Source organism: Crocodylus siamensis, chromosome 2 (assembly GCF_052110815.1).
Source record: "Crocodylus siamensis isolate JL-2025a chromosome 2, ASM5211081v1, whole genome shotgun sequence".
Classification (NCBI taxonomy): Eukaryota; Metazoa; Chordata; order Crocodylia; family Crocodylidae; genus Crocodylus; species Crocodylus siamensis.
The window spans coordinates 31063462-31089093 of NC_143396.1; the positions used below are offsets into that span (position 1 = coordinate 31063462).

General features: G+C 45.5%; 1 long non-coding RNA gene across 3 annotated transcripts in view; it reads right to left on the minus strand.

The window, feature by feature from the left end:
- Positions 1–25632, minus strand: part of LOC149870118 (uncharacterized) — a 94396-nt gene that overhangs the window by 16813 nt on the left and 51951 nt on the right. Inside the window, exons 5-6 of one of the 3 annotated variants that reach the window (XR_016440687.1) lie at positions 19540–19655; positions 14814–18270 (exon numbers count right to left, since the gene is read on the minus strand). The exons of 1 other annotated variant lie outside the window; for it this stretch is intronic. This is a non-coding gene — a long non-coding RNA (uncharacterized LOC149870118). Of the gene's footprint in view, positions 1–14813; positions 19656–25632 lie in introns of those variants that run through there. One more of the 3 variants, XR_016440686.1, reaches the window with a different exon arrangement.

Here is a 25632-nt window from a genome sequence, read left to right on the forward strand (position 1 = left end):
GAGTCCAGGAGAGACCCGCTGATGAGCTGATTGGACTAAGGCTCACTCTAAGGCTTGTGGGCAGTCTCCCTTATTTAGTCTCAGTAATAACAAGGCATGGCAGGAAAGCAATTAAGGGAGGACTACATTAGAGACAAAGCTGGGCAAGAGCCACACAGCCACCAGGGGACATTATGGCCACCTTCTGGCCCGAACCTGCCACAAGGCTGGCAAACTCTCGGAACTCACTGGCATGTCAGAAGAGTTCCTGATAGAGCTCCATACATGTCATGACCTCCAAGCTTACCAGGTGGTTGGTGAGGGTCTGCTAAAGTCCCAGCTTTCACACAGCTCTCTGAAGCAGTAGCACTAGCCTACAGGGCTCCAGAGCTGTGTGGAAGCAGGGACTCTGGTCAGACCCTGCACTGACCAGCTGATGAGCTCAGAGGTCTTCATATATACAGAGCTCCAATAGGAGCTCTGCTGATATGCTAATGCACTCAGAGAGCTCTCTGCACTTGTGCCACACAGTCAAAGGGGGATGATGACCCCAGTCTGCTACATCCCCCCTGGACCCACCCCTAATCAAGTGGCTTTCTGAAATGTGACTTTTGCAGACTCTCAAACACCTTGCACTGCACAAACAACTGCAAACTGTTCAACTGCTATATTTGCAGCTACCATGCTTTTAGTCTACCACCAGTTTGGTTTCAGCTGCATGATGGAGCTACCTGAACTGCAATCTCAACAACTGAAAAGAGTGCAAAACAGATCAAAGAAAAGAAAATCTGCAACCAAATTGCATGGAACTCACTGTCACAGAAAATCACTTAGGCCAAGACCTTAAGATGTAGAAAGTGATTTGATATGTCTTTGAATGATGAGCAAGTCTATATTTACCATACCTGATAATTAACAATTTAAAAAAGTGGTACTGAACATGATGTTTCAGGGTTTAAACCAACCTTTGACTATCACAGACTAAAAAGAAACCTAACACCCAAAGCAAATGATCTGCCTGTGGTGAGTTTTTTGTATTTTCTCTGAACCCTCTGATACCACTCACTGTCAGAAACTGAATATTCAAGGGTGTGGCTCAGATTCCATGGCAATGCTTATATTCCTATATTTTCACCGTGTTCCTACAATCATTTTTCCCAGAAATCTTCCTTTCTCTTTAAAGCCCAATAAGAATTCTTCTCCTAAGCCCTTTGCATCCACCATTTTGAGCATGATATGGAATATACATTTTGTATCTAAGTGCATGAGGCTATTATCCAGAGTCACAGGTAAGATGCAAATGACTTAAGTACTGGCATCAGGCTTTCCCAGAAATGAAAGTGCATATGCACACTGCCCATATGAATTTCTGTATACAGCTATTGACTATTACTGATACAAGAAATGGTCTCTACTGTGCAGAACTGGCCAGACATTGTGCAAACTGCACACAATGCCTTCTCTGTGCATGAGAACAACATGAGGGCCATGACTTTATTTGCTTTTGTGTGACATTTAACCAACCCCAAACCTGAGTAAAGTATTCACTTGATTCCATAACATGCATTTCATAGTAATAAACTATCATCGGTCTTTCATCAGTCCCATGGGATGCCCATACCCACTATGGGACAGGGAAGTCCGGGTGAGGGAGATTCCCCTGCCCCTCATCAATGCTGACCTCATGAAGGAACACTTTGAGAGGCTGGATACCTTCAAGTCAGCTGGCCCCGACAGTTTACACCCCAGGGCACTCAATGATCTGGTGAGCATCATAGCCCAGCCCCTGGCATGGATCTTCAAGAACTCCTGGTGCTCTGGTGAAGTGCCTGAAGACTGGAAGAAGGCCAATGTGTGCCTATATTCAAGAAAGGGAGGAAAGTGGATCCAGATAACTATAGGCCCATCAGCCTGACCTCTATCCCAGGGAAGGTCTTAGCAAAGTTTATTAAAGAGGCAACCCTTAATGGACTGGCTGGCACCAAGATCCTGAGGGATAGCCAGCACAGGTTTGTTGCGGGTAGGTCTTGTTTGACCAATCACATTTCCTTTTACGACCAGGTGACCTATCACCTGGACAAGGGAGAAGAGATTGATGTCATATATCTTGACCTCAAAAAAGCCTTCAATCTGGTATCCCATGATCACTTGTTGGTGAAACTGGCCAATTGTAGCCTTGAGTCCACCACAATCTGCTGGCTGGGAAATTGGCTCAATGGTCGGACCCAGAAGGTAGTAGTTGATGGAAGTCAATCATCAGGGTGGAGGCCTGTGCTGGAGCTCTGGCGGACCTGCTGGAATGCCAAAGCATCAGGTACGCCTCCTGGGTAAACTCAGTGCCCATTGTATTCTTGAGCTCTCCCAGCCTGGTGAGGGAGGTATGTGTGGTGGGGCTGGAAATCTCAGGCATCCACTACTTGATTACACCCCTGGAGACCCTGGCAGTGCAGATCGTGGCCTCCAATGTCCCCCCACACCTGCCAGACCAAGACCTCACCAAAGTGCTTGAGTTCTATGGTGTCCTCACCAGCCCCTTGTGCAGTCTGACCATGGGGAACAGGGACCCCAGGCTCAGGCACGTCCTGTCCTTTTCGAGGCAGGCATTCATGCTCCTCACAGGTGGCACTTCCCTGTCCACATCACCCTGGCACACCAGAGCTTGCTCCTCATCAACATGTATGTGCCCACCAAAGGGAGAGAAAGGGTAGCCTTTTAAGAGACCCTGGGCAACCTTCTGCATGACGCCAGTGAGAATGATGACCTGCTCCTTGTGGGCGGGGATTTCAACTACACGTCGATGCACTGCTAGACCAGCCGGGGCCAGAGCTACACCTGCCTTCAGCCCGCAACCTGCGGACTGTCCTGGAGGTAGCAGATCTTGTCGATGCCTGGCGGGTTCTCCACACTGATGCATGCCATATATCTGGGCAAAGATGATTGCCAGTGGAATCGCCATGGCCCACCTTGACCACCCCAGCACCATCTGCCGTTACTGCACAGCAGCTGCATCATCCCATTGGGCCTCTTGGACCACGCCCTGGTCTGCTGCGAACTGACCCTGCCTGGCAGAGCATGCATGCAGGCCCCTTATTGGTGCCTCAACATCAGCCTGCTGCAGGACACCCACTTCAGGGACTGCTTCATCCAGCTCAGGAGGAGCTGGGAGGCTGCATGAGCTGGCCACTCCTCCTGGTGGCTGTGGTGGGACATGGGGAATATCCAGATTTGGGCATTCTGCCAGCAGTATTCCCAGCTGGTGGCAAGCGAGATCTACCGCCGCACCAGGAGCTGGAGGAAGATGTGGCAGAGCTTGAGGCAGCCCTGCTCCATGCCGGCAATGACATGGCACTCCTCAAGAGCCTCCGGTCCCGCAGGAAATGCCTGTGGGAGCTAGCAGAGGGCGCGGCCCATGGTGCGAGGGTATGTGCCTGCTGCCAGGACCTGGCAGAGACAATGCCCTGACCGGCTTCTTTGGTCTGGAGAGGCAGCGGGCTGCAGCAAAGACATTGGACCATTTCAAGACCCCAGAGGGACAGCTGCTCATGGACCCAGGTGAAGTGCAGGAGCATGCCGTTGCCTTCTATCAGGACTTGTTTGTGGCTAACCCCATTTGTCCGGAGGCTGCCCAACAGCTACATAAGGACCTGCCACACCTCAGTGCTTCACAGGTTGAGGCCCTGGAACATGAACTCTCCCTAGCAGAGCTTGAGGCTGCTGTGGGGGGCTTGCCTCAGGCAGGGCTCCAGGCCTTGATGGACTGCCCGTGGAATTTTACAAAGCCTTCTGGCCCTCCTTGGGCCCAGCCTCCTCCGTGTCTTCCATTAGAGCCTTGCTGATGGGACCCTGCTGACCAGCTGCTGCCGGGCAGTGCTCACCTTGCTGCCCAAGAAGGGAGACCTTGGCTGCCTTAAGAACTGGTGGCCCGTCTCCCTTCTGTGGGCCAACTATAAGATCCTGGCAAAGGTGCTGGTGAACCATCTCTACACCATCATCGGGCCTAAGCAGAGCTACTGTGTGCTGGGTAGGACCATCCAGAACAACCTGTTTCTGCTGTGTGCCCTGCTCATGGCTATGGAGCATTTTGGTCTGGATGTCGGCTTTGTCTCCCTGGACCAGGAGAAGGCCTTCAATCACGTCGACCACCGTATCTGCTCAGCACCCTTGAGGTTTTTAGCTTCAGACCTCTTTTCATCGTGGTGCTCCAGGTCCTGTACCACAATGCCTCCAGCCTGCTCAAGGTGAACAGCGTGCTGTGCTCCCCATTCCCAGTGCACGGTGGCATACGCCAGGGCTGCCCCCTCTTGGGCATGCTGTACCCCCTGGCCATCGAACTGCTGCTGCACACTCTGAGACATTGCCTGACTAGCTTAGCCCTGCCACTAGCACCGGGCCTGACCACCGGCCCCCTGATCCAGCTGTTGGCGTACACAGATGATGTAACAGTTTTCCTCAGCAGCCAGGAGGATGTGCAGGTCCTGGTGGATTGCTAACACACCTATGAGCTCGCTGCATCAGCCTGCATCAACTGGGGCAAGAGTGACACACTCCTGCTCAGGATGCGGGCCAGCAAACCACCTTCGGACCTGCTGGGGGGCCTCGCCTGGCACCGGGAAGGCCTCAAAGGCCTTGGAGTGTTCCTGGGGCCACCAGCCTTTGCAGCCCACAACTGGGAGGACCTGGAGGATGGAATGGAGGTCCACCTGCAGCACTGGCACCAGAGCTTGCCCCCCACCCCTACTGTGGCTGGACCCTCTGCTGGAGCTACTCGAGAGACTGCAACAGTTCCTAGTAGACTTCCTCTGGGACGGACGCCACTGACTCCCATGAGCTGCCCTCTACCTGCCCACCACCAAGGGGGGCCAGGGCCTGATCAACCTGGCCAGCAGTGTGGCCGCCTACTGCCTGCAGGCCCTCCAGTGACTCCTGTATGCCGAATGCCACCTTCCATGGCAGCAGCTGGCATGCTGGCTCCTGCACCTAATGGGCTGCCTTGGCTTTGACCAGGAGCTGTTTATGTTGGACCTCACCTTCCTGAACAGAGCGGTCCTTCCCTTGTTCTACTGCAGCATGGTGCGGGCCTGGCAGGCTGCCTTCCATTTCTGTCCTCAAGCCAGGCATCTGCATTTCCCGCAACTTCTTCAGGAGCCCTTGGTCCACAACTTGGCCCTGCAGCATGTCGTACCAAGTCTGGCCTCTGCCAGCCTCATGGCTGCTCTCATTGAGGCACACACCACCCACCTGGGGCACCTCCAAGACCCTGCTCAGACAGGCTAGCTGTCAACCAAAGCCCTGGCTGCCTGGCTGGCACTGTGCTCCGCTCACACTGCAGGCCGGCTTCTGCAGGCTGTTAGGGCCACCCTCCTGATGGAAGCAGCGACCACCCTATAAGGCTACCTCCAGGCTCACCAGGCCCTCCCCACTATGGACGCCACAGGTGGCGCCTTCCCACCACTGCTGGTCATCCCAGCTGTGGCCAGTGAGCTGGCTGACCAGCCCAACACACTGCTTAGGCTCCTTGTGCCCCCCCAGCAGCAATATGGGCTGCCCTTTGGCACACTGCTCTGGAAGGGACTCTACATGTGGGTGGTGCGCATCTGGCATGCCCAGGTGCTGGTCAGCTGCCCTGACAACATGTGGTACCAGCACCTGGCATGGCCCAAGACCCCAGTGTGGTGCACACTGTACAAGCTGCCCACCACCAAGAAGACCAGTGACCTCCACTGGAGATTGGTGCACAGCATCCTGCCCACTGGCACCTTTGTGTGCCACCTGGACCCGGTGGCCTCAGCAGCCTTCCCCTTCTGCCCAGGGGTGCTGGACAAGGATATTTTCCATGCCTTCCTCGACTGCCCCCAGCTGCAGCCACTGTTTGCCACCCTCGGGGCACTGCTTTGGGCACTGAGCTGGGACTTCTCAGAGAACACCTACATCTACTCCTTCCCAAACCAGACGGCCAAGCAGGCCGCAGTCAGCCTGGCCAACTTCCTAATAGGCCAGGCCAAGATGGGCACCCTGAAGAGCCAGAGAAACCAGCTCCCCGGGACCGGGATGGATGATGCCTTGCAGCTCTTCTGCCTGTTGGTGCGGACCCCCCTCTCGCTTGAGTTTGAGCATGCAGTCCTCCGGCAGTCGGTATCCACCTTTGAGGAATGCTGGGCCATTGAGGGGGCACCGTGCCGAGTCGAGGTGGAATGCCTGCTCCTTGCCCTGTGATGCCACCAGCTGCTTAGGGTGCAGAGACACATCCAGTGAGCTGAGACCTCAGGCTTTGTCCATTATGTCCTGAGGCCCCCCCCCAGGCTTCCCCACTGGCAAGAACTGTATATATGTACATACTTCTTTTGTTCTTTCTGTTTTTTGGGTTTTTTGTCTAGAATGTGCAGGCAGGCTTTGCAGGCCATGAGCCCAGGCCTTGTCCTTGAAGCCCAGACCTTTGGGCCAACCTGTACATAATTTCTACTGCCCCCATTTGTGACCCTCCCTGGAATAAATGTTTCTTAAAAGTCAAGTCTTTGTGATAACTGTATATACATTTATTTACATTAACTTAAGTCCCCTGACTGTCCTGGCCTGGTTCCATAGAGACAGAGGGAAACTGAATGGTCTGCAGTTCCTCCACAGCACACCTGCCAGCTAACAATCCCCTTCAACTGGAGAAGGGGAGTATATACCCGAGTTACCTGGGCTACAAAACATAATAATCAGAACTAGTTAAGCCTCAAAGTAAAGCTTTAACAAAAATGGGGAAAGGTTATAAACGAACAAAAAATTAGAAGGAAAAGCCAACTAGGACTAAGGTTTTTAGAATAGGCTTGGCCCATTCACATAGGACCAAGTAGTGCACATCACAGTGCCTGAGAAATTATCAAAAAGAAAGCCTAGGCACTTAAGAAAATACTTAAAGCAAACCAATCCATCTGGCTCCAAACTAGAATAACATATAATGTGCATGATACCACTCTTAAGTGCTGTGGAGTATAGCTACTGAGCAGGAAGAACGTATATTCTTGGGCTTGATTCCCCTATGAAATACGAAGAAGTAAATCTGAAGCAAGTCCATGGAAGTCAGTGGAGTTACATTAATGTAAGAGGTAGAAGATTCAGGCCCAAAATTTCTAGAGTGAGCCTGTGAATTGAGCCACACCCTGTATCTTCACCTGTAAGACTGGTTTTACCATGAGATGATCTGTGAGCAACATGTCAGTGGCCAAGTTTCCACTCCTGCCCCTGAAATAATTGTACTGGCATAACAGATACCTTTAAGCTTTGGAAATCTTACAAATTTTCTTGTACAACCACACATGCACACACATACATCCACACAGGAACAGACTCCAGAATTCTTGGATCAGTTATTTTCCCGTTTACTAGAAGCCCTCAGTTACCTAACTAAACCACTGGTGTATTGTGATTTTGATTAGTTAATCCTGGGAGGTGTACTGATGAGCAACATTATATATGCCTGAGTAGATAGAAATTGACAGCAAAAAAAGTTCAGTTAAGGTGTCTGTTATGACATTCAGCTTTGCTAGAGGTCCATACAGGTTTCCCTCGTTTTATGTAGGTTCTGTATGTGAGAATTCGCTCTTATGCAATGACCCTTTTTATACCAAAAATCCGTTGCATTCAAGGTAAATTTAGTCATATGCAATCAGTGTGATGGAAGTCCACAGTCAGCTGCTTTGTGCGGTGCATTGTGGGACTGACGCATGGATCTGTGCTCCTCGCTTGTTGTCTGTGACACGTTTCTGTAGTTGCTATCCCTATTATGGCTTCTAAGCGTCCCACTAGCTTATCTCCTACCCCTCTCTGCTGTTGGCAAGTATCAAAATTGTCTTGTAAAAGTGGTAGAAATGGGTCTGAGGGTCAGTACAGTCAATGTCTTGGAACATATTGCTATTTGTTACATTGTAAAGTGGGTTCCCTTTATGCGAATTCGAGTTATGCGCCATTTTCCAGGAATGCATGTACAGCAGAAAGGGAAGAAAACCTGTAATGATTTGATTTTGCATGAACTACCATACAGGAAAATCATGCTGAAGTCTTTGATGGTTATACCTATTGTGGCTTTTACAGAATCCCAGCCAAGAGCTAGGGTATGTCTCCTTCCAGGAGACTGTGTACGTGACCAACTCAAAGCATTGTGGCAAAATTATCAAAGGCGCCTACTTGACTTCGGAGACTGTGCTGCATTTTGAAAAGTGATTTAGGTGCTTCCAACATTAAGCAACATGTACTTTTCAAAGCATAAACTGCATAGATACTTTCTGCAAATGTTACTTCTTATGTTTTTCATAGAAAAAGGGAAAATTACAAATATAAACTATAAAGAGGCTCTAGCACAGTTAACACAGGCTCCAAGTATAAATGACAGGACATGCTCTAATACACATATAAAATATTTTGGCTCCAAAAACCAAAATTAGGACTTCAGCATAAATAAATTATCTGGTGTTGTTTATGTACTTTTCTATAAAACAGCCCCCTTGCAAGGGATATAAATGCTAGTTAAGGAAAACTACAAAAACACAAGCTCCTGATTTTGTACATTCCTAATAGGCACGTAGAAATTCAGGAGCTTGTGTTTTTTGTAGCCTATAGGCAAGGACATGTGCATGCAACATTGTGTCTCCGCTCGGCCTCCTTGTAATTGTGAGTGGACATAGTGCTCAAGTATATATGAATCCTGCTCGGAAGTGCTCATTTCATTGCACTGGCTCCTTACATACATAGAGTTGAGAGCCAGAGCAGAGGGATGGCACGATGTGCATGTACATACCCCAAAGCCAAAACACAGCTGGGAAGTTTAATTTTAGATCTTCCAGCCATTACAAAGTCCCTTAAAAATGTTAAAGTATGTGTGTGCCTTCCACAATGCCAAGCATGCAAAGAGCCTTTGTTAACACAGGGGAGCAGGAAAGATGCACTCTTTCCTTTTTACAGGTTTTAAAAAATGACCCTAAATGTGAGGATGCACAGAAATGGGAAACAAAGTCATTATCTCAAGCAATGCAGCATTCAAAGCAGACAGATCATGAGGTAATATTATGTTTAAGCTCTCTAGAAAAACAGGACTCAGAATCAGTAACATGACTGATTTCCAGACAGCCCTTTGTCAGATGGTCTCAAGGCAGCTTTCAAGCATTAACAAATATTCAGTAACAAGAAGAAAGTACTAGTTTTGCTTTCTTTATGGGGAACTGAGACATGGAGCAGTTACATGACTTGCCCAAGGTCAGACCATAGGTCTGTGGCAGAGATTGGGATAAAAGCTGACAATTAATTTTGGGATTTAACCTTCAGGATAATATGTACTTTCACTATTCATTTTGATGTGCCCATTTTTATTTGTGTTGTCATTCAGTTGAACACTAGCTGGCTTGGCACCTTAGCAAAGGCCTAGCTCTAACACAGCTTGTAATTCTTGGCCCCAAATCTGCAAAGAGAACCATGTTGAAGAATTTCTTAGGCCACATGAAGCCACACTGACCTCACTAGGGCACCACAGTGGCAGAGGAGACCACCTGCAGCGCTCTGTGTGATGTATTGGATTATCAATGTATGAGTGGATTAAAACAGGGGTGTCAAACTCACCTTGTGCCCTGAGCCATATCTAGACCACAGGGTCCTTATGGTCCAGATCTGGCCCAGGGCATGAGTTAGTGATGGCAGTGGCTACCTCAGTGGCAACGAGGCAAATGACCACAGCCCAGGCAAGTGCTTGCCATGGCTTAGGTATATAAAGGACCATAGTCAAGGAGACCACAGGGTGACTGAAGGCTGTTTCACAGCCTTGACTTTACCCCTGTTCCCAGTGGCCAAGATCCTGAATTCTGTGCCAAGCCCCCTATACTCCTAGTCATGCCCCCAAGTCCCTGGTCCACCTGTAGCCTAACCGTTGGGTTGGAGTGGCTCTATGGTATAGGTCCAGCATGAGGGCTGTAAGTTTGATACCCCTGCATTAGACAAAAGGAGAAATTTCTGGAACAGTTGGGCTTCCGAAGTGTTTGGGCAGAGACAGGAAGAGACTTACCTTAACATGAAAGAAGTGGGAGTGGATAAAGGATACAGAGGCAGCAGTCAGGGGAGAAGCTTGGGTGGAGCACGAGGTGCTAAAGAGAGTGTAGGAGGAGATGAGGGAAGAGATATAAGCACAGTTACAGCTATTGCAAGCTTTGAAAGTAAGGAGAGGCTTACACATTCTGAGAATTATGCAAATATGGTACAGCCACACAGGCATTCAGGAAGGAAAGTCATGAGTATCTAAGGTCTGCCTAGTTTCACTGATTTATCTCAAGGTGCAATTTGGAACAGATTGAGTTAAAGTAGCTTATATCAGTTCATTTGCAAGCACAAGCTAAATGGATGCAACAGTTTGAGAATATGTGTGTGTCCACACAGAACAGTTTAACTAGATGGGTTGGGTTTTTTTAATGTTTAAGTAAACTGATGCAACTTGAATGTAGACAAGGCCTGAGGTGGGGTGGGAAAACAGCGCTTGTATTATTTCACAAATAGTACCTAAACAAGTGATTATAGACTTTTGAAATGAATATGCATGAAAGGGAAGAATTAGGGCTTGGTGAAACAAGTACCAGTCTGTATGTGACCCGGTTAAATCATGCAGTCTTAACTGTCTCCTAATGCAATTTATTTAAAGCCTTGTCCTTGGCGTTTGTTGGCATTTCAGAATTTTCATTACAGAAAACAAAATAGAATAAAAGAAATTCCATGATTGGCTGCTGACCACTCAAATTACCTACGCGCGTGACCTTAGGGACCTGCAGGAAAAAATCCCTCTCCTTCAAGGTGTGGCGGCTGTGCAGCTATTACAGCACCCTACAAGATATTCGGGTAATGAGGCAAGACTCTGCAGAGGAAAGTAGTACAGACCAAAGGCAGAGAAGGAGCCTTTAAAGGGAAGCCAGAGACTGAGTTAAGGGGAGTGTATTGTGGGAGTGGGAACAATGGAGAGAATAACATATGAAGAGATAAGATAGTATAAGGAACAGGATATTCAGAAGAGAAAATGGCATGATGTAAAAAAAAGAGAACTGCCTGGACCAGCTAGGTAAGACCCAGGTATGTAACCATGCCATACTATTTCCAGCAGCAGGTGTACCCTTTTCTCTTCCCTTTAGTTTGCCAGTTTTGGTCACTGCATCTTGCCTCCTCCACGCTGGGGCAGGGACCTGCTTAAGTGCTCATACAGTGCCTAGGAAACAGAGCCAATTCAAATGATATATTAATAAACTGCAGGGTAGAAATATAATCTTCAAAACTGGAAGACAGTGTTAAAATGAACACAAATCCCTTAACAGAAGAGGAGAAGCTGAAAGGACAATGACAATCTAATGTGCAAGGGGTAAAGAAGGCTGATATTTATTCTAATTCAAGCACTAAGACTGCACATTGATGAGGTTCAAGGTAGCCAGCTTCCACACAGTTCAGCATTGAAGTTTATTCAGGAGTGTGAAGACTGGCTCTACACTATCACTTGAACATAAATGCTGCTTTTGCCTCACTCTCTAAGAAGGACCAAGTTGGTTTTATTTATTTATATTGTCCTTTCACAAGAGAAAGAGGTATTAGGAAGACACATTCCTGCTCTATGACTGGGCTCATGTTTCTAAGCATGTAATTCAGTCCAAAAGGTCACACGGCCAAGCTCATTGGCAAAGGATGAGTGACAGCCTACCCTGCAGGCTGACAACCCCCCAAGATGAAACATGAATAACTCAAGCTGTGATAGTGAGGTACAGTCCCCAAATATATCATGAAGGACAAGGGCACTTTTCACATTGAACCCTACCTTACCTTCTCAAATCAGATGATACCTATAGATGTATTATCATTAAAAAAGTAGAAGAATCAGCTGAACTCATGTCATATATATTTGCAGGAGGTCAGTCTTTTCTTGCTTTCTGATCATTCCTTGCCCCTTTTTAATGTCCTTTCTTTGCAGCCAGCATGCATAGCTTAACTTGAGAAAAAATAGACCGTTCCCCAGAGAAGCATTGTGGCCCAATGGCAAACTCATAGATCTGAGTGCCAGAAACTGCTGGGCTTTGTCCAATACTCTGCTATTGACATTGCATGACTTTGCGTGAGCCAAACTACTGTGTCTCTTCCCCCCCACCCCATAAAATGGGATAAATCTTATGCATCTTAGAGGAATGCCAAGAGATGTAACATATTTGTGCAGCACTTTGAAAATATACAGCTGAAAACTGGACATAAATGTTAAGGATTGCTATTGCTAACATGACCAGAAAGATGAAAGGACACTGAGTGAGACATTTCTTGGAGAAGCATTCTCTCACTAGTGAGCACTTCTAATTGTTACCAAGGAAAAAAAAAGATGATGGCAGAAAGAACTTTGTAATTTTTTCCTCTTGTCTAGTAAATAAAATGCTTAGTACCCTAGGCAAACCTTACAAACATTTTGCTGCAAGCTGACATGCATTGTTCTTTGTACGTAGCTCTGCACTTTACAGTGTTCTTTACTCATTAACATTTTCTTACCTCCACACCTGTTCAATATTACATGTTCAATTTTGAAATACTGTCTTTTTTGTCCCCTTTTTCACCATCTGTTGGCACAATCCAGTGTGTGTCTGGGTAAGGTCCAGCTGGCACACACAGAAGGTGAATACATTCAGATCCTCTGAAATTGCTGATTCAGGGAGGGAGATACTCAAAAGGCCTGCTTCTGTACACTGATAGCACCACAGCTGAGAAGCCTATCATTGCAATCAGCGATAGTGCCAAACCTTATCAATGCACAGACATCCTTCACCCCACCCTGCCCTCCCCTCACCCCAGACTTGTATGTTGTAATCACATAAACAATGGGAAATGCAGAATACCGATCACAAAGACAACAGCTGCACTCCAGGGTCAGGCTTTGAATACTCGCCTAACAATGGTAATGTGTAACCCCATCTCAGCTCCCAGCTCTGAATAATGTATTTATAGATGCAATATCTCTTTCAGTGGCCTATTTAAGAATGTCTTTTCATAAATGCATGGAAATTGAAATTATTCTTCACTCTCCAAAAAGGTTAAGGTAAACCTTCTTAAAATATATTTTATCATGTAGAGGGTGAGGGGGAGTGAAGCAACTGAAATAAAAGAAAGCAAATTGTAGACTCTTTTCTAAACTTGGTTTTGTTAAAAAATTTAATGCATGCCATTACTAGAGGGTTTGTAATAAAGTACTTGGTTCATATTAAAAATAGGTAAAACAAAAATATCTAAATAACAAAATGCCTTGAAAGTGATTCATGCTGCCATTCCTTTTGAGAGATGTATAGGTTGCCTATTTTCTAATAAAATTAATTTCGTCATATAAGCTATAATCTGAGCATCCATTGTGCATGGACTTTTCTAACATCCAGGAGACCATGAGCCATATTATACATGAAAACATGATTAGTTCAGTTCAGTTTTAGGTTTTTAAAATACTATTAGTTGTTGCCCATTTATTGTCTAAACATGCGATTTCACGCAAAAGCAGAGGGAAAAAGGTCAACTAAGCTCACAAAAGATTAGGAAAGCTATCTCGTTGCAATTCTTTCCCATTCATATTATTATTTACTGATGATAATTATTTCAGTTTTTTCTCCGTAACCTTGTCCAGCACTATTTACATTGATTTGTCTTTAGGTTTTCCCTAATTTACATTAGCTACTAAGATATTGTTCCCAACAAGCTCTGAGTTTTAAAATCATATACTCTGCATATGGTTGAATGAGAGTTGATTCATTCTCTGGTAATCAACTGAAGAATTAAATGCATTAAGAAGTTCTATTATACATACACAAACACACATATAAATGTGCACGTGTATGTGTACACTTGTGTGTGTAATATGTATAAGTATAAATAAAATGTGGCAAAACAGTCTCTAAATAGAAAAGAGCTCCATGATACCCACAGAAGCAATGAGTAAAAATATCCTTTGGGCTTCAACTATTTCTCTTTTGAAACAAGTAACGAAAGCTATTGGTGATGTGAAATGCATTTTTGCATATTTGCTAAATTAAAACATATCATATTTTCATACTAGTATAAGTATTGTAAGTATATGGCATTATTAACTGTTATCTGTACAGTGTGCTGGAAAAAAATGGGTGGCCTCTTTGTATTCTCACCCCTTCCATCCACTACAATCCACAGGAAAAGTCTCATGACTGGCAGCTGGTTGACTGCCCTATTATCTGAGTCTGCGTCCAGTCTGGCTAATTACAGTCACTGATTACTAAACACTGAGCAGCACTGTCACCTGCCTTAGCCTGACAGGATTATACCATCTGTGCCACATGGCCAGGGTATGGAGAGCTGGTGAAAGGTCACAAAGAGGGGCAAATAGCCCTTAATGGGAGGTAAATGTATGTTTACAGACGTGACAGCTGACTGTCATTAGAGTGTATATATAGTAACAGCTGAAGACACTCTCCAGGGAAAAAAGTAGTATAGGAGGTGTGACTTAATCTGACATTCTTTACCCCCAAACTTGATATCATGCACTAGACAGTTATTGAAGGAAAGAGAAAACATGCATTTATCAGGAACACATCCTTTAACACTGGGTTGAAATCAAATGATGGAAGACATACTATAGAAAACAACTCTATGTAGACAAAGAATGGACTAGGCAACAGAGATGTATATATTGTATTGTCAGTGTATGACTTTTAAGGCCAGGAAAGTACATGGTATGATAGCGAATATTTACAGTCACTTGAAAATTTTGCATCTCCTGTCTTAATCTACCAGGAGGATTTTTCATTTTTTTACAAAAGATTACTAGTATATAGTGTTTGTAATTTATTTATTACACAAACATGTTTATGGCACACATACACACACACACATGCATGGGTGTGAATCTCTACACATTCGAGTTATGCATATACAAGTTTTGAAACTGAATTTTTCGAGTATGGAATATACATGTCAATATTGTATGCTATGCGTTTGTTATTCACAGAAAAATAATCAAGCCACCTCCTTTTGTGGTCTGTAAACTTTCACCAAAGATTTTAATGACCTGTACCCAGCCAATGGCAAGAACATATACATCCTCCTCATTCTTCATCACCTACCAGACACCTTCAGCACAGGCAGCCATATTCTTCACCTTGAAATCCTTGAATTCCGTTGTCTGGGACCTCACCTGATTGCTGTGACTTTTCCAAGTTAATGGCCAGAGGCTCTGCAATCACATCAGCCAACTTCCTCAGCATCCTTGGGTGCACTGCATCCAGCCCCATGGACTTGTGCACATCCAGCTTTTCTAAAGAGTCTTTAACCTGTTATTTCACCACGGTTGGCTGATCACCTTCTCCCCAAACTGTTGCCAGATGCAGTAGTCTGGGATCTGAACCTCTTCTTCTTGTTGCTAGAACAGGTTTGGATTACACTCTGACTCTTGAGGGGTGGGTCTGCAGCGGTGGCAGCTGGAAGCTGGAAGGAGCTGCCATCACCACCTGAGCTGCTTAGAAAGGCACATGGTGGGCCAGGGGCTCATCTCGTATGGGGGTCTCAGCCACTCCGAGTCCCTCCCCCCCACTGTATTTTGAACCCTGCTTGTAGAAACGCTTCTTGTTACCCTTCACATTCCTTGCTAGCTGCAACTCCAGCTGTGCCTTGGCCTTCCTGATTTCATCCCTGCATGCCTGAGCAATACTCTTATACTCCTCCCTAGTCATTTGGCCAAGCTTCCATTTCTTTTAAGCTTCCTTTTTTTTGTTTTAGCTCACTGAAGAACTCCCTTCTAAGCCAAGTTTGGCATCTGCTATACTTGCTGATCTTCCTGAGCATCAGGATGGTTTGTTCCTGCACCCTCGGTCAGGTTTCTTTAAAACACAACCGCTTTCCTGGACTCCTTTCCCCCTCAGACAGGTTTCTCAGGGGATCCTGACCATCAGTTCCCTGAATGAGTCAAAGTTGGCTTTTCAGAAGTCCAGGGTCCTAACTCTGCTATTCTTTTCTTCCTTTCCTTTGTCCTCCTCGTCCTTGCACTCAGAGCCCTGTAGTCACTTTTGATCTGCTCAGGGTCGCCCCCGGCAGTATCATTGGTGCCCGCATGGATAAGCAGCATGGGGTAGTCAGAGGCCCAGATAAGTCTCAGTAATCCTATTGTAACATCTCAGATCCAGGCTCTGGGCAAGCAGCAGACTTCCCAAGACAACAGATCAGGTCAGCACACGGATGCCTCCATCCCCCATAGAAAGAAGTCTCCAATCATCATTACTTATAACTTCCTCTTGGTGGCAGTGGTCTTGATCCTCCCAGTCTTCAGGAGGCCTGGCATGACCTGTTCTGTCAGTGGAACATGTTTCTCCTCCTCTGTTGCTAGGGCTCCATATCTATTCTCCAGGAAGGCTACTGCAGGTGGGGATGAAGACTACAGCTTGTTGCCAGAGGTCACAAGCTTCCAACTTCCACCTTCCTGGGAGTCCAAGTCCTCTTCCTTCTCTAGCACTGACTCTGGCAGTCCTTCCGCCACAGTCCTAGAGGTTTCCTCCAGCATTGAATTGATTAAGTCATCGTGGCAGAGGATACTTTGGAGCCTTGCTGCCTCCTCCTGTAGCTCTCTCACCTGCATCCTGAGGGACACCACTGGGGGTACCACTCACCTCACAAGCACTCCCCCACCTGGCTGTCACTGGAAGGAAACTGCAAGCCACAGTCTCCACAGCATCAAACCAAGACCTGAGTGGAAGCCTCTGCAGGGAGCAGTCCTACCTAGATAGACATCTCACAGGTGCAAACAGAGGAAGAGCTGGCAGTGGCAATAGCAGTGGCTCAGGCATTGCAACATCCTCTAGCCATTTCTCTGGGCCTGTTGCCTCTCTCTTCTTGCCCCTCTTTCCAAGCAGACCTTCCCTAGCAAAATCCCCTGTAAGCCGGCCTGTTTGCTACTCTTTCATCCTGGAAATTTCCCTTTTTCCTGTTTCCTCTCACCAAGCTTACAGTGAAGAAAGGCAAGAGAAAATTTTCCAGACTGAAAGTCCCTAGCGAACACCCCTTGGCTCTAGACTCTAGTCAAGCAAGGTTAAGTATTGGTCTAACTCAGAGGTGAGCAAAATAGAGGCCATGGGCCCAATCCGGCCAGCCAACTGATTGTATGTGGCCCACAGATCAATGGCTGCAGAGCATAGGATTCGGCCCATAGGGATCCAGTGGTTACAGCTGCTACATTGTGCTGGGTGGACGGGTACGTCCCAGTCTCATCCATAGCTTACACCAGCTCCCATTTCATGCACCAGAAGCAGCACTGGGTCCTGAATTTGCCTGGTGCCCAGCAATGGCCATGGCTGCTCATCATGGTCAGGGCCACATCTCTGTGTCCATCTCCCCCGTCTCCTCTCCCCCCAACCATACCGCACCTGCAGCATGGCCCCACAGCTTACACCAGCTCCTGACCCATGCATCAGAAGCAGCACTGGGTGGGCACTGGGATCAGCTGTGGCCACAGGTGGCAGCTTCCCCCTGGGGATCGGGGCATTTGCTTGAGCCCCTCCGTGGCATAGAAGGGTGGACTGGAGGCTGAAGCTGTTGCCCACACTAGCTCCCCTCCCCTATCTCTCCCCCCAGTCCCATCCTACATAAGGAAGTTTGCTTAGCTGTTGTAAGTGGTGAGCGGGGTGCTGATCCACCCCACAACAGCTCCCTAAAACTCCCTATGTGGCACTCAGGCACAAATAATTCCCCACCCTGGTCTAACTCCTGAGTTTTAATTGCTTACACTGAATATACATAGGTTAGGTGGTCTTAATTAAGGAAAGAGTATACTACCTTAAAGGCTCCCCTTCAAAGAGGAGCGGCAAACTGACCTGTGAACTAACTTGTGAACTGCTTGCAAATTGCTGTCTGCAGTCCCTGTTCAGTTGCTCCCTGGTTCTTTGGAGAATAGCCTTTTATATCCTGCCGGGCCTGGCTCCACCCTCTTGTCCAACACAGGCAGCACTCCCAGCCGCTCAGAGTACATGCCCAAAACACACCCAGCCCACCAAATAAATACTCAGCAAGCCAAACACACAGGCAGCCCTGGCTCACCTACCTTCCCAGAGCAGGATCTGGTGCTTGGCTCCTCTTCCCCTTTCAGCCTCTTGCTCCCAGAACACTGTCTGCAAACTTCCCTGTTTGATCCCTCCCATCTGTGTTTCCATCCATTTTTTCTTGTCTCAGAATGTAAGCTCTTTAGGTCATAGACTCTCTTCTTCATATTTTTCTCACTTAGTGGTATTCAGGACCGTAAGTGGGAGAAGGAAAACAGGCCTGAGGGGAAGTTCCAGACAAATCATGGTTTAACTACAAGTCCTCAACAGTGGATCAGGCAGAAGAAGATGTCAGGATATCAACTTCTGTAAAGACAGAAGGAGGCTGCAGCAAGATGGAGGTCTTCTGTCATCTAGGGCTATCCCTTGCCACTTGGCCCACATCTCCACCTTATCCAGATGGTGTAGTTGCCATTTCCATGCACTAGCCTCCTCATGTTAAAGTCACATGTGTCCCTCCCCCTACTGTTGCTCAAATTTGCCTGTTCTTTTTTCATACCTCATACTCTATCAGCCCATGGCCCTCTTACCTCCATTCTCAACTAGTTTTTCTTGTGCTCCCTCATCCTCCAACACACTTTAATTTTTACATAATATAGATTTAAAAAAAAAACAACCCACAGTGTTTATAATAAAGGAGTATGCAATGATCACATAAGAAAGGAGGGAGTGACTGTCCACAGGAACAGAAAGCTGTGTTTATATCAGCCATGATAAAAGTTTAACCATGGAACAGAGAGTTGCCATCTTGGCAACATGCTATATGAATCAGAACATAACAAAAACAGTTACTGATAAACATTCAAGCAGATTTGTAGGGTAATTAGTTAAGTAATTTATGTTTGTTTAATTAGATCCAGTAATGGTGGTTAAATAGAAAATAAACTTTATATTTATGAAAATATTACATGTTTTACCTCTTAAGCTATATCCCCATATGAGCATATGTCAGAACAGCAGAGACTTCCTATGCCTGAAGAAGAGTGATTGCACCTGAAAGCTTGCAAACAACCTTTTCCCAACTACTCAGTTGGTCTAATAAAATATATCACATCTCCCCAAAGAATCTTGCCTGCCTATATCCCCATATGAGACCCTGGTTGATAAAATTTCCAAAGAAGCCAAACTTGAAAAATCTGCAGCAATGAAGATATCGAACAGGTCCTGAAGTTGTGCTTTGAAAATTCACATCTTTAGATACAATTGTATAGACTATTTGAGGCCCCTTGTTCAATTCCAGCATGCTAGTCCTCTGTGTATTCTCACGAATAGCTCCATCCAAGTCAGTGAAGATAATCATAGGTTAGCCTGGTGAGATATTGCGAAATCAGCCTAAAATCTTGTCTACTTTAGGAAAATGATCCAGAGCTGACAATGGGCATCCTTCGTAGTAAATGCAGCTGAATGAGTAACAAATCTAGCTGCTGGCATAGATCAGGACAAACAGTACTTGGCACTGCTTAGAAACCATTCTGTGCTACATACCTACCCAAAATGAATGGTGCTGATGAACATGTCATGACTTGATTGACTCTTTCAGTTAAACAGGATTCAGGTACAGCCTTGCTGGCAACAGATAAGGTTTTCAGTACTTCTGTTTTAACACTATTTAAAAACAGGGAAGAAAAATGTAAGAAAAAAATCAGTCCTAGAGGTTTGTTTCAGTTTAAAAAATGTCTTCTGAAACTCTGAGATCCATGTTCTGGCTGGCCTGCTCTGTAGAAACTGTTATAACCAGCATCAATAGGCAAGGGTAGATACTTTTAAATTGTAAGGCTAGGGGCAGACATTACACAGAAACCAGTTTAAGTGCTCTGGAACTGATTTAAACCTGTAACAACAGAAGCTCATTGCACATAAACCAATCTGAAAATGGCTGAAACTGGTTTGAGATAAACCTGGTTGAATCTAGTATCAGACTTAACTGATTTGGGTCAAACCAGTTTATGCAATGTCTGTCCCAGACCTCTTACTGGTTTAAGATAAACCGGATGCCCCTAGCATCCCAACATGCTCTCGGGCTAGGTGGGGCTCTCTGCTCCCCCCACTCCCCTCTGCTCCCTGACCAGAGCTTGGACAGAGACCTGCAGGTACAGAGCATCTACCTGGCTTCTCCCTGCTAAGCAGGGATTATTTCTCCCTCCTCTCTGCCTTAATGCAGACACCTCAGCATTAGCTAGCAGACTGCATACTGGCTATGGTCTGTGCTGTGGAAGATGACAGAGGCAGAAAGGCTTTCTGGAGCTAATCAACAGGTAGCTTAATGTCCTTCCTTGGGAGAGCTGTTTAAGAAGAGTTCCACTAGTTAATGGAGAAAGGCTTTTTTTTTAATGGCTTGATAAACACTAAGTTAAGGGTAATAAACATTCCCTGCTGAGCTGCATGGTGGGGTAGGGGCTAGGCCATTCTATCCGGCCCATGGGGCCACTAAAAAATTTAGAAAATTAATATTCATCTTTCCTGGGCTGCCTGTCATGCGGCTCTCGATGGCTTGCTGAAACTCAGTAAGCGGCCCTCTGCCCAAAATAATTGCCCACCCCTGGAACAGAATCTCCTTATTATGAGCTTTCCTGTTGCACAGACTGAAAGTACATTCTTCCCCTCAGAACTCTGTGCTATCATGAGAAAGGTACAATGCAAGCTGAAGACAATGAGCAGTATATTTCAAAGTCGGGAAAAGGGTTCAAACAAAGGAAGGCTTCTCTGCACTGTATGGCTTCATTACTCAAGTCTGAGAAGAGGTTTAATCCCTGATCAACATAGCAATGTCAAGAAAAGTCCTTTTAAGTTTTGCTGGTCTGACTTATTTTGCTCAGTATGGTGGGGAGGAGACTGGAATAAAGTTTAGCAGGAAAATAACAGTATTAGCAATTGAAGTTGCACTTGCACAAAGAAGCACTTCACTGGCATATAGCACGCTGGCACAGTTATACCAACAAAGTGTTGTCCCTACAGACTTGGGTTAACAGTGCTTTGCTAGTAAAATTATACTAGTATACTATGCAAGAAAAGCCATCCTAAATAGGCTTATTGTAGCTTATTGTAGTAGCACTTAATTTGAGCTGGTATAGCTTAGTCCAGCTCTCCCCTTGAAACAAAATATGTTATGCTGGCAAACTATAATTTTACTGAGGTAATTTTGTCTATGGCAGAGACTTCTGCTGGCACGTGCAAGTCAAAGGCCATAGTTGTGACCAAAAGAGCTATGCTGGCAAAACGTTGTAATATCAGCCTGGCCCAAGTGATTCAAGTGAGCATGTTCCACATTGTTTGGAAGTGTTCTAAGGCTTGATTTATATTAGGAAAGTTTTGTTGTTATAGCTATTCAGATATAATTATAGCGGCAAGTCCTTGCAGAGTATATGCTCATGTACAGGCTCACAAACTTCTCAATAGAGGCCTGTATCAAAATGGGACTGAGCAAGATGCAAGGGTATTACAAGAAAGTGATAGGAGATGTCACTAGGGATCATATGGAACAAGATGGACAGCACAAACTGTTCAGGAGTGGGAACCCTGAAGCGAGTAATAACGAAGACGATGACAATGACAGCAGCAGAGCTAACAGTAAAGAAGATGATGACAACAGCAACAACTGAAAGGACCGGGAAATAAACAGGGGTAGGAGAGGAGGGAAGATGGGTTAGGGGTGAGGTCGCATCCTTGTGATTGTCAAAGGTGATGGTGACGGACATGTAGGTATGCAGACCCATGGGGGTATGGTGGGCATATTGTGATGTGAATGCAGAGATGTGCTTTAGACTGTGAAGTGAGCCACAGCAGCCACAGGACAGGTTGGTAGAGGTATTGAGCTGTGTGTATATATATACACATATATATTTATATATATATTTTTTTTTTATTTTTTTTTAAGAATAGATAGCAACAAAGTGCTTTCCTGATGTAGTTTGTACCTGTTCCCCAAATCAAGTAAGACATACTGACAAGAACATTTATTATCAATGACTTCATATCTACTGTAGAGGTTTTACCCATGTAAAAATCACAACCCTAACCAATATTACAACATCGGGGAAAAGTTTAAGTCTAAACCTGGCCTATTCATTGGAGAGATAAGAAAATAATTTGAAAAAAAAAAAAATGAACAGCCACCACCTATGCAGCTGATGTAAACAGCATTTACAATTCAGTGAGAACAAATGTTTTCTCATAAAAACCTTCACAGGTCTTTCTTTTTACACTTGTTTCTTATATATGTATATTTCCTGAAACTATAGGGGGAAGAGAAATTCAATTTAGCAAAAGCTTTTCAAATTGCTTTGTTTTAAGTGGAAAGGAAAATCCCACAAAATCTTAGATTCTCAAGAAAAAAAACATGAAAAAGATAAATTTTCATTTAAAGAATGTTGTATTAAATCAAAACACCTAATTTTGAGTTAAATTTAAATAAAATAGTAAAATCCTCAAATATTTTTTTTAAAATTTAAATATATGTACAAAAAGAAGAGTAAAATATTTAGTTCCAACAATGCTGAAGCAGAATATTAGGTATTTTCAATACTTCTGTTCTCTTTATTTTCCAAAATAAAATTTCAGTGAAACTGCTCCAATGTTATGAAGTATTTTCTTCTGAAGTCATTGTGTTTTCCAATAGAAAACTGTTCTGTCAAAACTCCACTATCTTCATGCTTCAGAACCATCATTACATGTTTCAGTTGCTCTCAGAGGCATAACAACACATCTGGGCACTTGGGGCAGCAGCAACTTCTGCCTCCTACCATTGTGAACATGTGGTTCCAGTGGCAGCACTTTTTTTCTGACCCCCCAAAATTGAGCATGGGGGTTGCCCCACCCTACTGAATGCTCTGTACATTTGAGTAGAGTCTTTTTATATAGCTACACTTATTTTCAAAGAAACATCCTGGATTTCTATGCTAACACAGAAGAAATCATAAATATATTTTTGAAGAAAGAATATGGAGCATTAAATCCTATTTTTCAATATGCAGAGGCTGTATACCTGTCCTGAGAGCCATGAATGTTTATTATTAGCATCAGTTTTAGTTTGAAGTCAGAACTAAAAGCAAAAGTAAACTCTGAAGGCAATGTTGCCTTCCCCTCCATTAAATCCAGTGTATTTTTTCATTTAACACCTCCGTGAAGTTTGATTCCTTTTTTGGCAGCATACTGCATTATATTATACAATCATAGAAAATTAGGGTTGGAAAGGGACCTCAAGAGGTCATCTAATCCAACCCTCTGCTCAAAGCAGGACATCCCTAACTAGATCATCCCAGCCAAGACTTTGTCTAGCCAAATTTTGAAAACCTCTAGTGATGGAGATTCTACAACCTTGCTAAGTAGCCTGTTCCAGTGCTTTTCCACCCTCCTAGTAAGAAAGATTTTCCTAATATCTAACCTAAACTTCCCTTACCATGTCACTGAACATCTGGCCTATATTTCTTCAATAATGTTTATGCAAAAATGTACACTTACGTTGACTTAAGAAGTGTGTAGAATGTTAACATAGAATGATAATTAAAAGAGCGTGTATGTGCAATCACTCTAATTGTAAGCACAGATGACTAATTGAGTGTGGCCATCTTAATGTACAGTTACTGTGACTAAATGGGCAACATCTGTAATCTTCTGAAAGCTTAGGTCAGGAACTGCATTCTTGGTATGACAGGTGATTTAATTAATTGATATGAAGGATTTTAGTTTGAGTAACCATTTAAATTCAGACTTTCTACAGCCCTTATACCCTGTGAAGTAATATATCAAATTCCAGTTCAGAGTTAATAAGTCCTTCTTTTTCTTCTCCCAGATTTAGGTGTGAAATACTTTGACCAAGCAATGTAGAGAAGGTCACACAAACCTGCCTAAGTCTTTTAGAATCACAGGTTTCAATTTTTAAACATGTATATCAAACTCTTGAGCTTGGGGAGTTTATTCCTCTTCATTTTCTCACGATTAATCGGTCATCAGCCAGGTTTATATTATCCAGAGGTCTATACCACTACATTCATGTCAGTGGTTAACTTTCAATGCAACATGTAACAACTTAGATGTTAATACTAATAAGTTCACTGCTGATCAGTTTTACATAACATCCAAGCTAATGCCCCTGTAGTACAGACAGAATGAAAATATGATTCAAGTGCAACCTAATGGCTCAAAAACTAGAAGGCAAATAGAAAGAGGTACACTTTTTTTTTTAATTCATAGATTTCATTAAGCTAGTCTCCTGAATTTTGAGATCTTTGCTCAGAACTTGTGACCTCTGGGATTGACAACACAGTGGGTGCATTTACATTAAGAAATTAAAGTGATGCAATACACTCTGGAGCAGGTCAAGGCAGAATCCACTGTTCCCGGGTGCAGTGTCTACACATGTGCCTGGGATCGCCGCAGTCTGAGCTGGGGTGGAGCAGCCCCGGGCTGGCAGCAGGCTCACGGGGTTAGCCCCGGGCTCCAGGTGGCGGTGCTGAGCAGTGGAGGGGCTGGCTGGGGTACAACAGTGCTAAAGTGCAGAGCCGTGCAGCAGGCAGCCCTTGCACTTTAACTCCCATCACCATCTTCACATGAATTTTGGCACACTTAATTACTCTGCCATTAGATAGTACTGTCCCTGACAATGATGTTTTACTGCAGAGTTAATTAGTCAACTTTGCAGTAAAGTGCATGTGCAGACGCACCCACGGGGGGCATCTACACAAGATGCTTTTCTGCACAGTAGCATAATTTACTGCACAGTAAACGTATGTGTCTACATGTGTACTTGCTTAATGCAGAGAAAACCTCACCACTAGCGAGTAAATTTGCTACCTGCAAATGCAAGTAGGAAATTTACGCATGAATAACAGTGCAGTAATGCACATCTAAATGCCAGCTGGGAGCACACTCCCAGTCAGCTCTGGCTATAGAGCACTCCCAGCTGGGAGCACACTCCCAGTAAGCTCAGCCTCAGGGCTCCAGGGCTAGGAGCCTCTCCTGTCCCAGGGCTGGGTTGGCTCTATGGCAGACCCAGTCACAGGTCCTTTAAAAGCCTGCAGGTACTTTGAGCCCCAGGGCTCAACAGCAGGGAGCTGGGGGGAGTTTTGGCCTCTGCTGTGCACAGGCTGTAGGCTTCCTGTGCCGGCCTGCCTGCTCCCCGGTGACACTGCCTGGAACTGTAGTGCTGTGTGGCTGCCAGGTCTATACCATCCAGCCCTGCATGCTGCTACAGGCTCTTGTTAGCCCCCAGACCCAGCTGCAGCCAGCTCCTGGCCACCTGGGCCAGTGACAGCTGCCCACAGCCAAACCCCAGCAGCCTGCTCCTCCACCAGCCAGGATACCCTGCCCCAGCCCCTGCCCTGGGTACCCCACCACCAAGCTCCCCCACCTAGGCCCAGCACCACTGCTCACCCCGGACCCCAACGCAGGTACACAGCAGAAGCTGCCTGCAGAGAGGTCAGGACTGCACACTGGCTCTGTTGGCCCTGGCCACTGGTTGCCAGAAGGGGAGATGCCCATGTCAGGACACCAGCAGCTGCTATTGCCCTGGGTAAGCCCCTCACCCACTGCACTCATGATGGCATAAGCACCTGCAGGGGAACAACCAGAGGCTGGGGTGCTGGCC